Here is a 12,955-nt window from a genome sequence, read left to right as displayed (position 1 = left end):
ACCGATCTGTTGTCTGTCAAAATGAGAATTGGTTTTTTACATCCCCATATAATATTTGCAAAGGTATCTAGGGCAAAGTGAACTGCGAGGAATTCTTTCGCATATATCGAAAGTTTGAGTTGGTTTGGGTGGAAAATTCTAGATCCAAAACTGACGGGTGCATAAATTTTCAGTTCCTGATTATCATCATTTGTTGTGTAGTCTTCTATCATCAGTACGTATCCGGCTGCGTAAAAGGATGCATCAGCCATTATTACATATTGCTGGTCAACTTTGGGTAATCTGAGTGAAAGGTCACAGGCTGTTCTTAGATCATTTGTGAGCTTTTCCAGCATAACTTGGTGTTCTTCTTCTATCACGAAATTGGTGTCTTTCTTAAGTAGACGATAGAACGGTAAAAGTTTTTCAGCAAGTTCAGGGATAAAGGCTTTGTAAAATTGAAAAAATCCGATCATTCGCTTGACTTGTTTTGGGTTTCGCGGCATTCTGAATGTTTTCAGAAAGGTTGTAATCTTCTGTGTAATTGGTGTGAGACCCTCAGAGGTTATCGTATTACCAAGGAATTGTATTTCTCTGAGTCCAAATGCGCATTTGTCTGTTGCGAGTTTCATTCCTGATTCTCGGATGCATGTAAAGACTGCTCGAAGTTTTTCCAACATGTCGTTTGTGTCATGTGCTCCGATGCCAATGTCGTCGACGTACTGAAAGCATTTATCCGCGGTTATCACGGGGTCCAGGTTTTGACGCATGAATGAGCTAAAAGCGCTGACACTTCTGCTTAGTCCTTGGGCTAGTCTTTGAAAAGCATATGTTCTCGATGCGAAGTTGAAGGCCAGTAACTGTACTGATTGTTCATCTGCCATTGGTACAGAGAAGTAGCCGTGGCTGCCATCCATCTTGCAAAAGAGTTTCTTGCCGGCTAAGTGGGTGCCCGCATCTGCTAGTGTAGCTATCGGGAAATTGTTATTGTTGTAGTCGTTTCTAATGAGATGGTTTATTTTTCTTAGATCTACTAATATTCTGAGCTTCCCGTTTGGCTTCCGTTTTGCAAATATTGGAGATGAGTAGCGGCTGAAGGGGAGCGTTGTTATGACTCCGTAGTACTGGAGAAGGGCTAGTTCAACAAGCAAATCGTCTTTGAGATGGATTGAAATTCTTTGAGTTTTTGAGTATACAGGTCTGTTTGTGTCTGGTGTCAATTTGACTGAGAATTTGTGAGTGTAGCCAATGTCAAGGCGGTGCCTTGTGAATATGTCATTGAATTCGACTAGAAGCTGTTCTGTTCTTTCTTTATCTTTGTCAGAGAGTACGCTGTCGCTCCATTTGAATGCGTTAAGAAAAGTTTTCCTGTCTTCGTTTTTCGAAAGTGGTTGAATTGCTTCAAGATTTTTAAATTTAACAAGTTCGTCATATATGCGTTTTTCAACTTCACTCATCTTCGATGTGTCGGTATTGGTTTCTGGGGTCGGAAACCAGAATCCGTTTTCGTGTTTTATTGTTATATGATTTATTTCGCCTTTTGCTGTTCTCTCTATAGATTTTTCTATTTGCTTTATTGTTTTCTTTGAGTCGCTTGATGGGAGAAGTTTTGGCTCAAGTGGTATCAGGTAGCGTGCTTGCTCTGGTGTGATGATTTCGAATGTTGCTACTGGAGAGTCTTGTCTAATGTGCAGTGGAACTTCTGTTGTATTGATTGCAAGTAGGGTGGTAGTTTTGTTTTTTGTAAGTTTGTCAAGCGTGCTTGTTAGACCAAGGCCCAGTTTTTCAAATTTGACAGTAGGCTCTACGAGTCCAGTTCTTGTGCATCAGTTTCCTCCGATGGGATTAGTTCCAGAAATTTTTGTTCCCCAGGTGATAGCGTATAGGTTGTTTTGGTTTTGAGCATGATTTTTTTTCGGCTGTTGAGACGTTTTTGTTTGTTGTTGCCTTTTATGTGCATTAGATTTAGCTGAAAATTAAATTCTGGTGTTTGGAGTAGTCTGTTGTGGGCATCAATAATAATCTCATTTTTATCAAAGAAGGGAAAGCCAAGAAGGATAGCGGAAAGTGTTTCAAACACCATGAACTGTTCCTCAAATTGTAAATGGCCAATTTTGAATGTCAGTTGGACTGTAAATAAAATGGGTGATTGGTGTAGGAAAGCTTTAGAAACGTTTATTTCAGGAGGATTTGTTTTTTCTGGTTTTTGGTAGAGGTTTCTGCTTATTTTATCAAAATGTTTCTTTGACATGGCGCTGCTGAATGCTCCAGTGTCTGCTACTGCTTTCATTATTAATGTTTCGAACTGCAGAGGTATTATGAATACATTTTCGCTATAGTTTGTCATGCTATCTGGTATATGTTGTAGAAAAACATGCAGGTTATTTAGTTTTTTGATTGCTGATTGAATGGCATGTTTCCATCGCGGTATGCTGGTTGACGTTCTGGACAATCTCGGGCAGTGTGCTCCTTGCTAGCACATGTTCTGCAAAATGTTCTCATTGGTGTAGGAGATCTTTCGGTACGTCCATTACTTCGGTCGTTTCGTTGGAAGTTTGACCTTCCTCTCGGATAATTTCCTCGACCTCTCTGAAAGCTTCCACGGTTACGTCCTCTGCTGTTGTAGTTGTTACTGTATCCTCGGCCATTTTGGTTTCCATTATACTGGTATGTTTGTCTGTTGTGGTTGTAGCCTCTGTAGTTATTTCCTCTTCTGTAGCTAGGGTACCGAGTACTCTCCACGCGCTGATGCGGTGGCTGTGCTACTTGCATTGATGCTATGCCTGCCGCCATTATGCTTTCTATGGCTTGGGCCACAGCAGGGTTTCCTGATGCGTTTAGTGTATTGAATGCCGTGGTGTATTGTGGTTCGGGGTTTATCTGATCAATTCTGACTCGTCGTTTGATGATAGCGCATAGTTCGTTTACAGTGATGTTGTCATTCTCTTTCAGCAACACTTTCTTGTACTTGAAGGGCATGCCTTGAATGAATTGTTCTCTTATTCGTCTTGTTCTTTCGTCAGTGCGGTCTATGTGAGCTGCAGCATCGTCCACAATTGCGAGGTTGGCGAGGCGTTGCAGATCTGTGAGGAAGTCATCGGGTTGTTCTTTCACTGGATCAAACTTTCTCGATTGCAGATCGAGCTCAAAGTTTCTTCTTTGGTCTGCTCCTGCATATCGGTTGCGTAGTTGTTCAAGCGAATCGTCTAGATCGTTTCTTGTGTTTTCGGCGAGTCGAAGGTAATAGTTGAGTGCATTACCGGCTAAGTGTAGGTGAAGATATCTTGCACGTTGGTGGTTCGCTTCAGGAATTCTAGATACAGCAATGCTTGCTCTCAGTAGTCCTTCAAATTCAGGCCAGTTTTCGTTTGGTAGTCCTGAGAACCTTTTCAGATGTACGTGAGGCGGACTTGGATCTGCCATTTTCCTTTAGTCAGTTCGTTGTTGAAGTGTTTTTGTGGAAAGAGCAATTTGTGCGCTTCTCCAATTTAGCTGTGTCACAGAGTTTGCAGTTTAGGCTATTTGGTTGGTCTTTTTTGTTCTTCGCTGCAAGTTTTTGACTTACTTTTCTGTCGATTGTTTTGTCGTTGAAGAATACGAACGGGTTTCTAGGATGATAGCCTTCCAATAGTGTCATAGAAGTACTGTTGTGGCTTGCGTTGTATTTTCTCTTTGCTAGCAAAACAAAGAGGTTGATGCTCAAATAATTTTGAATGGGTAAAGTTGGTTTGTGCTTGTGGTTTGGTTAATTTCTCGAATTCGGTAGTTTTGAAAGAAATTGTAAAGTTCTGAGTCTTTTGTAATACGGATCCGTTTGATATCGGTTTGATTGTCTTCTTGTGCGATAAAATAAAGGCTAATTCCGGTGTTTGTTTTTCTAATGATTCGAAGATTGTAAGTTTTTCCGTTAATGGCTAATTCCATCAGTTGCAAATTTTTCTTTCTTTTTAACAGAAGTAAGCGTTCAACATCTCTGTCATCATATGATAACTCTCTTCTTAGTTTGCTTCTACCTTTTCTATCTTTTTAGAAGCAGCTATGTAGGGGCTAGTGCCAAGTACTATATTGTATGAAGACAGAGTTATCGTTGCAATATCCTTTCTAATAAAGGCTTTTAATTGCAAGTTTTTGCTAAGTGCTATTCGAAGCGCGGGTTCGGTAAAAACGCTCTTTTTCTGCTACAAGTTTTTCAATTCAAGTAATATGGAAAGCAACTGAACTGTACTGAGCACAATCGTCTGTCTGAATTTCAAGATAATAAAATGCGTGCTGTATGAATTTACAAAAGTCTTTTTCAACCAATCAAAATTTAGCATCGTCATACCAAGTCTTTTTCAAAAAATTCTGTATCAACGATAAGATAGCCTCCAAAGCAAATAACTCAGTGGAGTAAATGTTGATGCATTAGATTGCTGTAATATGTCAATATTAAGAAAGCGAGTCAAGATGAAAAGCAAAATCAAACAACAACAACAACAAACATTAATTACATCAAAAAATTTATGTCCCTCTTAAAAACTAAATTTAATAACAAAATCAACATACCGTCAGATAAACCCAAAACTAAACAAAAATAACTTATAAATCCCCAGAAAACATATGCGACCAGTCCATAAAAAGGTTTGGTAACAATTATACAAGAAAGAACAAAAACAGTAAAGTAAAAAAATTAACTTATTTTTTTGAAACAGTTAACTTCAAAGTAATAAATACCATTAGGAATCAATTAATATTACCACAAATTTATGATTTTCACTACTTCTATAGAAGGGCATTAGGACCTGTCCTTATTCATTTTTTAAAGCGGCTAAAAAGAACAACAAAGAACAAACAAAATTTCAATTGAAACTTGCCAGAAAACGCTGTCAAAACCGTCAAGCCAATTTTTGGCACTCAAAATACATTTGATTGCGCCTTCTTCAAACAGCTATAATTTAGTATGTGGCTATTCATTAGTAAGACTAGGTAGCAAGCAGACAAAAAAGCGAAGTGCTAAAGTATGTAATTTTTTTTTCGAAACAAAATTACATTTAATGTCATGAAAGGCATTAATAACAAAAAGAGCTATTTAAATAGGGTCGTTTATTCAAAAAAAGCCCTCGAGACCTGTAATTATCCAGAGTATTTCTTGCATCTACAAAAAGAACGTCAAATATGACAAAAATCACATTAGTTTACTTTTTTTTGTGAAAAACCGGTGTCGAAGCCAGTAAGGTCATAACAAATTCTTTAAAAGATTTTGGGACACCAATCCCTCTTATTCCTCTGACACCCATAATGTTATATTTGACCTGTAGTTAACTAACGAGATTAGGTAACAGAAAGAAACATAAAAAGAACAAAATTGCGAAGTTGAAAAAAAATTTTTTTTTAACTTTGGAAAACGATTGTTTTGATCGTCCTGAAAGCCATCAGCTATCTACTAATATCAGAATATCGGTTCTTCTACTCTTCTATGAAAAACCAATGAAAGCTATCACTATACAGGAAATTTCATACGACCGAAATGACAAAGTATAAATGACAGTTAGAGACTAAATTAAAAAATTCAATTGATTTCTTCAAGAAAGAGGCGTCGAGGCCGTTAAAACGATGATATATATCTTTCAGAATTTTAATATGTTCAATTGTGCCTTATTCTGAATGCTAATGAGGTGACATGAGAACCGTCAAAAATGTGATAATGTGACAAAATTAGAAAACGTGAAAAACTGGCAAATATCAAAACAAAAAAAATCTGAAATCTTGTGGTATCAAAGCCAGAAAACAATAATTTCTGGCTTAAAACTGCAACTGAGAATAAATGTTAAATAAGTAGAAAGAAGAAGCGGTCGTTTTTTTGCTGACATTAAGCTGGAAGTTGTACAAATTAAGAAAAAAAGTAGAGAAAAAGTTAATTAAGCCATTATTTATTGAAAGGTCAATTATTTTTAAAAAAAAGAAACGACCATAAATTTTCAATTAAAAAACTTAATGCATTAGCTTGGAGCTGCTTAACAAGCAAATCGGTTGGACCTATCACTCCTGAGCTTTGATTTGATATGTTCTGTTTTTTATTATTAAAAAAAGTCTTTTTTTTAAAAAAAAAAAGACCGACTGAATAAAACCCGATTTTTTTTTTGGATTGTAACAGTCCTAGAATGGCCAAAAACAAGCCCTAATAATACTTATTGTCCCTTAGGAATAACTGATTTTTCGAATGTTGTAGATATAGATAATTTGTTAGTTGAAAACTCAAAATAAATTCTGCGTTTTTGATAATCAACGAGTAAAGTTGGCAAAAAACGGCAAGGTTTTAACTACATTGCACTCTCAGCGGACTCTGAAGTAGAAATAGCCCCCCTCTGAGTCTACAAAGATTTTTTGAGTGTTGTTTGGGGATGTACTGTCGGCAAATTTAATCAAAGTTATTGACTAAATTAGCTTATTTCGTGCTGTTTTTGATGAAAAAAATTAAATCAAAACAATCAACAATGCTTTTTCGTCTTCAAAAATAAAATCAACGACACTATTCTTAAAAATTATAACAAATTTTAGCAAAATTGACGAAAATTTAGGCAAAAATTCCGGAAAATGTGAATAAAAACAACGTGAATTCACTCTTCTTTTCTCAGAATTTTAAACCTCGATAACTCTCTGTAGAAATCGAAAATTAAAAAAATCTTTTTAATTCCATATTCTACGCTGGATGAGCTTTCTAATGATACCAGTCTCAACTCTCTACGATGAATATATCGAGCGGCGAAAATTCACGGAACAAAAAAAAACCAGTTGAGTATATAGTTCCTCCCCCCTCAAGAGGGTCGGAACAATAATTGGTTTCTTGCCAAGTTGTTGCAGCCGATTTTTGTTCCAATCCTTCATGAAATGATAGTGAGGAGTTCAACTCCGGTCCGTTTTTTATTAAGTCCCATTTGCCGGATCAATATTTTGAATAAATAAAAAATGGTGGCCATCAATTAGAAAGGCATTTTTCATGGCTTGTCTCAGAAAAAAGGCCAGATTTTTTATTCTGTTTCACAATTGTTCACAATCATTGCGCTACTATACTTTAAATTATGGCTTTATTTTTACCTGAGGCGTTGTTTGTTGTAGTGGATTTTTATCTGACTCATTCGTGAAACCTGAAGCTATGGACAGAAATAATTCTAAGGCTATAGTTTTATCTCAAAAGTTGAAAATTAATTTAAGTTATTTCTGCTGTCAGTATAAAACGAAACGGCAAGATGCTACACCGTATGATCGACAACATGATTATATAAAGTATATAGCAATTTCGTAGCAATTATATAACAATTATATAAATTCGCAGATTGAAAGTCACAGTATTATCAGAATAAATTGTTTTTAGATCTCTAATGAAAAAAAAAACAGAAGCCTATTTTTATCCAGAACCTTTAAGATCGAAAAGAGGCTTAGAATACGCGTCTTTTCGATTCGAATATACAATTGCTAGGTGCAGCTCCAAACGATGCCTACTTTTATATTCTGATATACGTATATAAGTACAGTTTTTGATAATTTTTTCCTAAAACATAGAAATTACTAGCCTGTTACTTTCCACACTTGTCTTAATGTGTGATGCCTTTAATGAAGAAAAGGCAGATCAGTTACACTGATGACAATTTTTTACCTAATGAATAGATACATAATTTTTGCGCTTCTGTCGGGCTACAGATGTTTTGTGGGGCAAAAGTTAACACAAATTTTTGTATAGCTCAGGAAAAATTTTCGTGTTAACCAGATTTTTCATTAGTAGCCGCACAGTGATAGCTAGGGCTGTTATTGGTTTTCTCTTGGTTTTTTATTTTGTCAAGGTTGTTTTACAGCCATATGACGTCACATCCACTTCAAATCTGCTTTTTGTTCGTTCTTTCATGCAATTTCAACTGAAATTTTTACTCTTATTGGAGCGAGTTTTTTGTTCATTTGCGTAATGAAATTTTATACAGGTTCTTAATCAAAATATAACATCTTGGTCTGTTTTTTGCTATCGTTTTGAGACTGCGGATCAACAAAGCTATTGCGGCTTTTTTTCTGGCAATGTGCCAGCTATTTTCAATTTTTCTTGTATGCGCCTATATTGTGGCGAGAGCCGGACTTCAAAGATTGAAAGACGCTGTTCTCAACCATATATATTTTAAGATACTGTCCAGACTGCTATTTTGATGAGAATTTGCTGTTTTTACGCTAGCATATTTGAAAAATATGCTGTTTTTACGCTATCATATTTGAAAAATTTTTTAAAATAATTTTATATGTTAATTGCAATCTCTGTTGTCATCTTTGTGCAAGATTTGTCCTTATTTTTTTTTTACAATTTGGAAATTTTTATTTGTTCATGGGAGCTGCCTTACATTTTCCCCCACTTTTTGTCAGTGAGAATTGATGTAGAGTATAGATTTGAGTCTTACTTGCGTAGTAAAAACAGCAAAAATCTAGTTGTTGGCCGTGAACTTGGATCGAACTGCTTTTAAGGTAGAATGGGAAAACATTGAAAAGATTTTTGATGTTTTTCCTTTCTTTCCGCTTCTCTTGTTTCTGTGTTCTAATTAGCTGCGGTTGTTTGAAACCCTCAAAGTGCAGCTAAGAGTCAATGAGTTAAATACTATGTTTTCATAAAATATTAGTGACTTTTTAAGTTGTATGTCCGTTTTTGCAGATTTTTGTTGTCTGCTTCTCATTTGGGAAATTACTGATGATTTGCTGTCTATTGAGGATTAATTATATCTTAAATAGTTTCATTTCATATCTAACGGTTGAATGGACTCTATTTCTAACAGTACAAATGTCATTGATAAGTTCGTAGCAATTATTTTAAACGTTTTGGTATTTTTCTATGCAAATTTGTCGCTTGAGCGTTTTTGCGCTTTTCTTCTAGAACATTCTTTGACTTCTCAACTGACTTTTTGACGCTTTCGTTCTTCATTTTAGTGATTTCTATTGCTCTCACTCCGAAGTAAAGCTTGTTGCTAATAAAACGTTGGTTGCAGCATAGCAACAAGAAGGGCATGATAGCCGAGTGGGCAGTGCTTTTGGTTAGGGACCGTGAGGTCAGTGGTTCGAATCCCGCGTGGTCAAATGTTTTTCCAGCGCGCCTGTCGTTTGGGAGCAATTGTTCCGACATTAGTCGGTTCATGTTTCCTTTTTTCGTTGTCTTGTTTTTTATTCTCAGTAATGATAGGTCTTATCGACTTCCTGATTAGGCAAAAGTCAATCATTTTGTTGTTGTACTTTTTTTACTTTAAAATAGCTTTTTTACTTTAAAATATCTTGTTTTCAAGTAGTATTTGATTTTCTTCAGTTTGCTCGTATTTTCTGTTCGATTTCTAGTCTCCGTAACGACTAGTCTCACGGCCTCAGTGAAGAAAAGTTTAGTGTACTTGATGGTTTCAGTTTGAGATAACGGTTTCAAAGGCAGAGGCACTATTTGTTTTTAAAAATATTGACTTGTTGAGTTTTGAAATAGTTTGTCGCTTGTACTTTTTGTTACTTGTCACTGTCTAAGCAATATCCGGTGTTGTCGACTTTCTTGTTCGACAAATTTGAGTCTTTTGATAGATAGCAGTTTGTAGCTAACGAGTTTATTGACTGACTCAATTCGTTTCCAAAAATTCTCAGGGATTTTTTGGTAGCTGCATTTGATAATACTTTTATTACGCTTCATTTATGATATGCCTTTTGATATGCTTTCAAATGACTCAAGGTTTTAATAAGTGTTTAAATGACTTCGACTCTATTTAATTAAAAGACATTAGTAGTAGCAGCTGTTTTTTGAAAAGTTTTTCTATGCGGTCTAAGGCCGTGTACTGTGAGCATTTATCTGAATTTTTTTATTGAATTTATTTACATTGAAATGCTTGTTTTCTTTGAAAAGTGTGAAATCTAAATTGTTCTAGGTTTCTTTCTTTTGTTTGTTTTCATTTGTGTTCATATATGCTTTGTTGACTATACCATGCTGCTCATCTAATGTAGCTGATAGTCAAATGTTTACAGTAATCGACTGTTTGGATCGTAATTCAAGCTTTGTTCTGCTATGTCAATTTTCGTCGAACAAAAGCTTTTTCCGCGTTGCGTATATTTCCCTCAATAATTTTGTTAAATTTATAGAAATTTTTAGGCTGATTCAATTCATCACCTTTTCTACTTAAAGAGCAGTTGCTTATAAAATGAGATTAAATGGTGTCAATATTGAAAATGAAATCAAAATAGAAAAGGGATGAAGCGGTTTTTTAGATTCCAGTTTCTCGAACTTTATTCTATTTTTGGATCTTTTCCGTTTGTGCCCCCCAGCTTAGTGGATGCATATTATTTGCACCCCCATACGCACGTGCCATATTTCTACATAATGATTTACTATGTAATGGTACGTACTCTGTAACTGGGGTTGCATAACGTACGGGGGGGGGCACAAACGGAAAAGATCCCTATTTTTAGTTACTAGGTGTAATTGCTATTTCACTGGCCACGGTATCCACTCAATTAAGAAACAGGGGTAACTACCGTTACTCATAGGCTATTATCATACTTAAAATCTGTACTTTGGAGTCTTTGTTCTTTTTTCGTTCTTTCATTTTTTTTATTTCCAATCGGGGTTATGTGAATCCATCACGGTGAGTTTCCGACAATCTAATGGTGTAAAATATTTAAAAATATAGGCTTATTTGCTACTGGCGAAAAAGACAAGTTCACTCGAAAAGTTATCGGCCGAGAATCGAACCCTGGTTAATCTCGACACGCGACAATTCAACCACTGAATCACCGATTAGTGCTAAGAATTTCCGAACCTTAAAATTAAAATAATCGTGGAAATGTTTCAAGTCCGTGAACGTTGTATTTTTAATCAGCCTTTATAAGCAAACTAATGCTGGTTTTGCAACAGTGTTATATACATAGCTCGCGAAGAGCAGCGACTGGCCACTGAATTTAAAAGACATGACTTTAAAAGAATTTAAAAAATTATGACGGTGTACAATGCCAACATTTAGAACGAAGGTTACTGGAAAAGGATGCATCGGCCGGGAATCGAACCCGGGTCTATCGCGTGGCAGGCGACAATTCTACCACTGAACCACCGATGCTTGATCAATTGTAGTCCTCTCGAACCAAATTGGAAGCAATTGTAGTCTTTTGACAGTTTTTATCCTAAAATATTCCGCTTCTGTGACTTTTCATTCTTGACTTCTTGCGGCCAAGAGTTTGATTTTTATTGGTTTGCTGTCTTTTTTTCCAATCCAAGAATTGGATTGCATTGGTGCTGTCTTTCTGCAATCGAAGAATTGGATTGTATTGGTGCTCCCTCTCTTTTTTGTAAAAAGGTTTTTAAACCTTTTTTTAATGAGTTTCATTAGAGGCCCTTAGCTGCGTTTAGTAGACCTTCAAGTAGTTAGAGTGGTGCAGCTACTGGGAAGGCCTTATCTCATGGTTAGAAAGTCATTTTTAGGCGTTTTTGAGCCCAAAATTTTGCAATTTTTCGCGTTTTTCGTCGTTCTCGAATTTTTTGTTGAACCAGTGTAGAATTGAGATTTGTAAAATTTGATAAAGATTTTTTGATAGGAATAATTGCTTCTTATGTCCATTTTGTGAGCTATATGTTTTGCTACTCCAAACAAACACGCAAATTTATAATAAATTTTACAATTTTTTGCAAGTTTTTTGAGAATGGTTGTCATTAAATTTTTTCAGCCCTAGGGGCCAAGGAACCTCCTCTAGTGTTTGACAATAGGTTACTGCATAGTTTTTAGTGGAAATGGAATGGTCTCAACTTTTTAACATTACGAATTTTAGCAGTTTTTTTAAAACTTGCTTTTTTTAAAGTAGTTTTTGACATTTGTTGTCATTATTTAAGCTGATCCAGCCGAAAGCGCCAGGAAACCTCTTCTTAGGTTTGATAATAGGTTACCGCATAGTTTCTAATAGTAATGGAATGGTTTTCAACATTTTAATATCACGAATTTTATTAATTTTTGATAAAATTTGCAATTTTTTCCTATTTTTTGACATTGTCATTATTTAAATTTTTCTAGCCCCAGTGAGCAGTAAACCTCCTCTAGGGTTTGATAATAAGTTGCTGAAGAATTTTTATTGGCAATGGAGTGGTTTTCAACATTTAACTTCAGTACTTTTTATGATGAATCTTGCAGTTTTTGAAAATGTTTGTTTTTTCTTAGGTTTCTCTGGCCTCATGGGCCAAGGAACTTCCTCTAGCGTTTGATAGTATGTTATTGTTTAGTTTCTGGTGGTAGTGAATTGTTTTTAAGATTTTGATATCGCAAATTTAAAGCAATTTTTTTTGACGTCCTGCAATTTTTTCTGAAAGTTTAGTGTTTTTCCCTAGTAGACCTTCAAGTGCTTAGAGTGTTGCAGCTACTGGGAAGGCCTTATCTCATGGTTAGAAAATCATTTTTAGGCGTTTTTGAGCCCAAAATTTTTCAATTTTTCGCGTTTTTTGTCTTTCGCGAATTTTTTGTTGAACCAGTGTAGAATTGAGATTTGTAAAATTTGATAAAGATTTTTTGATAGGAATAATTGCTTATGTCCATTTTGTGAGCTATATGTTTTGCTAGTCCAAACAAACACGCAAATTTATAATAAATTTTACAATTTTTTGCAAGTTTTTTGAGAATGTTTGTCATTAATTTTTTTCAGCCCTAGGGGCCAAGGAACCTCCTCTAGTGTTTGACAATAGGTTACTGCATAGTTTTTAGTGGAAATGGAATGGTCTCAACTTTTTAACATTACGAATTTTAGCAGTTTTTTTAAAACTTGCTTTTTTTAAAGTAGTTTTTGACATTTGTTGTCATTATTTAAGCTGATCCAGCCGAAGGCGCCAGGAAACCTCTTCTTAGGTTTGATAATAGGTTACCGCATAACTTCTAATAGTAATGGAATGGTTTTCAACATTTTAATATCACGAATTTTATTAATTTTTGATAAAATTTGCAATTTTTTCCTATTTTTTGACATTGTCATTATT

General features: G+C 35.3%; 1 protein-coding gene and 1 non-coding gene across 3 annotated transcripts in view; one reads left to right on the top strand and one right to left on the bottom strand.

Moving 5' to 3' along the window:
- The window catches only part of LOC142349618 (protein FRG1-like), a 281,897-nt gene that overhangs the window by 257,671 nt on the left and 11,271 nt on the right, over window positions 1-12,955 (top strand). The window lies entirely within an intron of this gene.
- Window positions 10,990-11,060, bottom strand: Trnag-gcc (transfer RNA glycine (anticodon GCC)). Its single transcript has one exon. It is a non-coding gene; the product is annotated as a tRNA-Gly (tRNA).

Source organism: Convolutriloba macropyga, chromosome 11 (genome assembly GCF_964194025.1).
Source record: "Convolutriloba macropyga chromosome 11, txConMacr16.3, whole genome shotgun sequence".
Taxonomy (NCBI): domain Eukaryota; kingdom Metazoa; phylum Xenacoelomorpha; order Acoela; family Convolutidae; genus Convolutriloba; species Convolutriloba macropyga.
The sequence above is the reverse complement of the archived record's forward strand: the minus strand, read 5'-3'. Positions and strand labels throughout refer to the sequence as shown.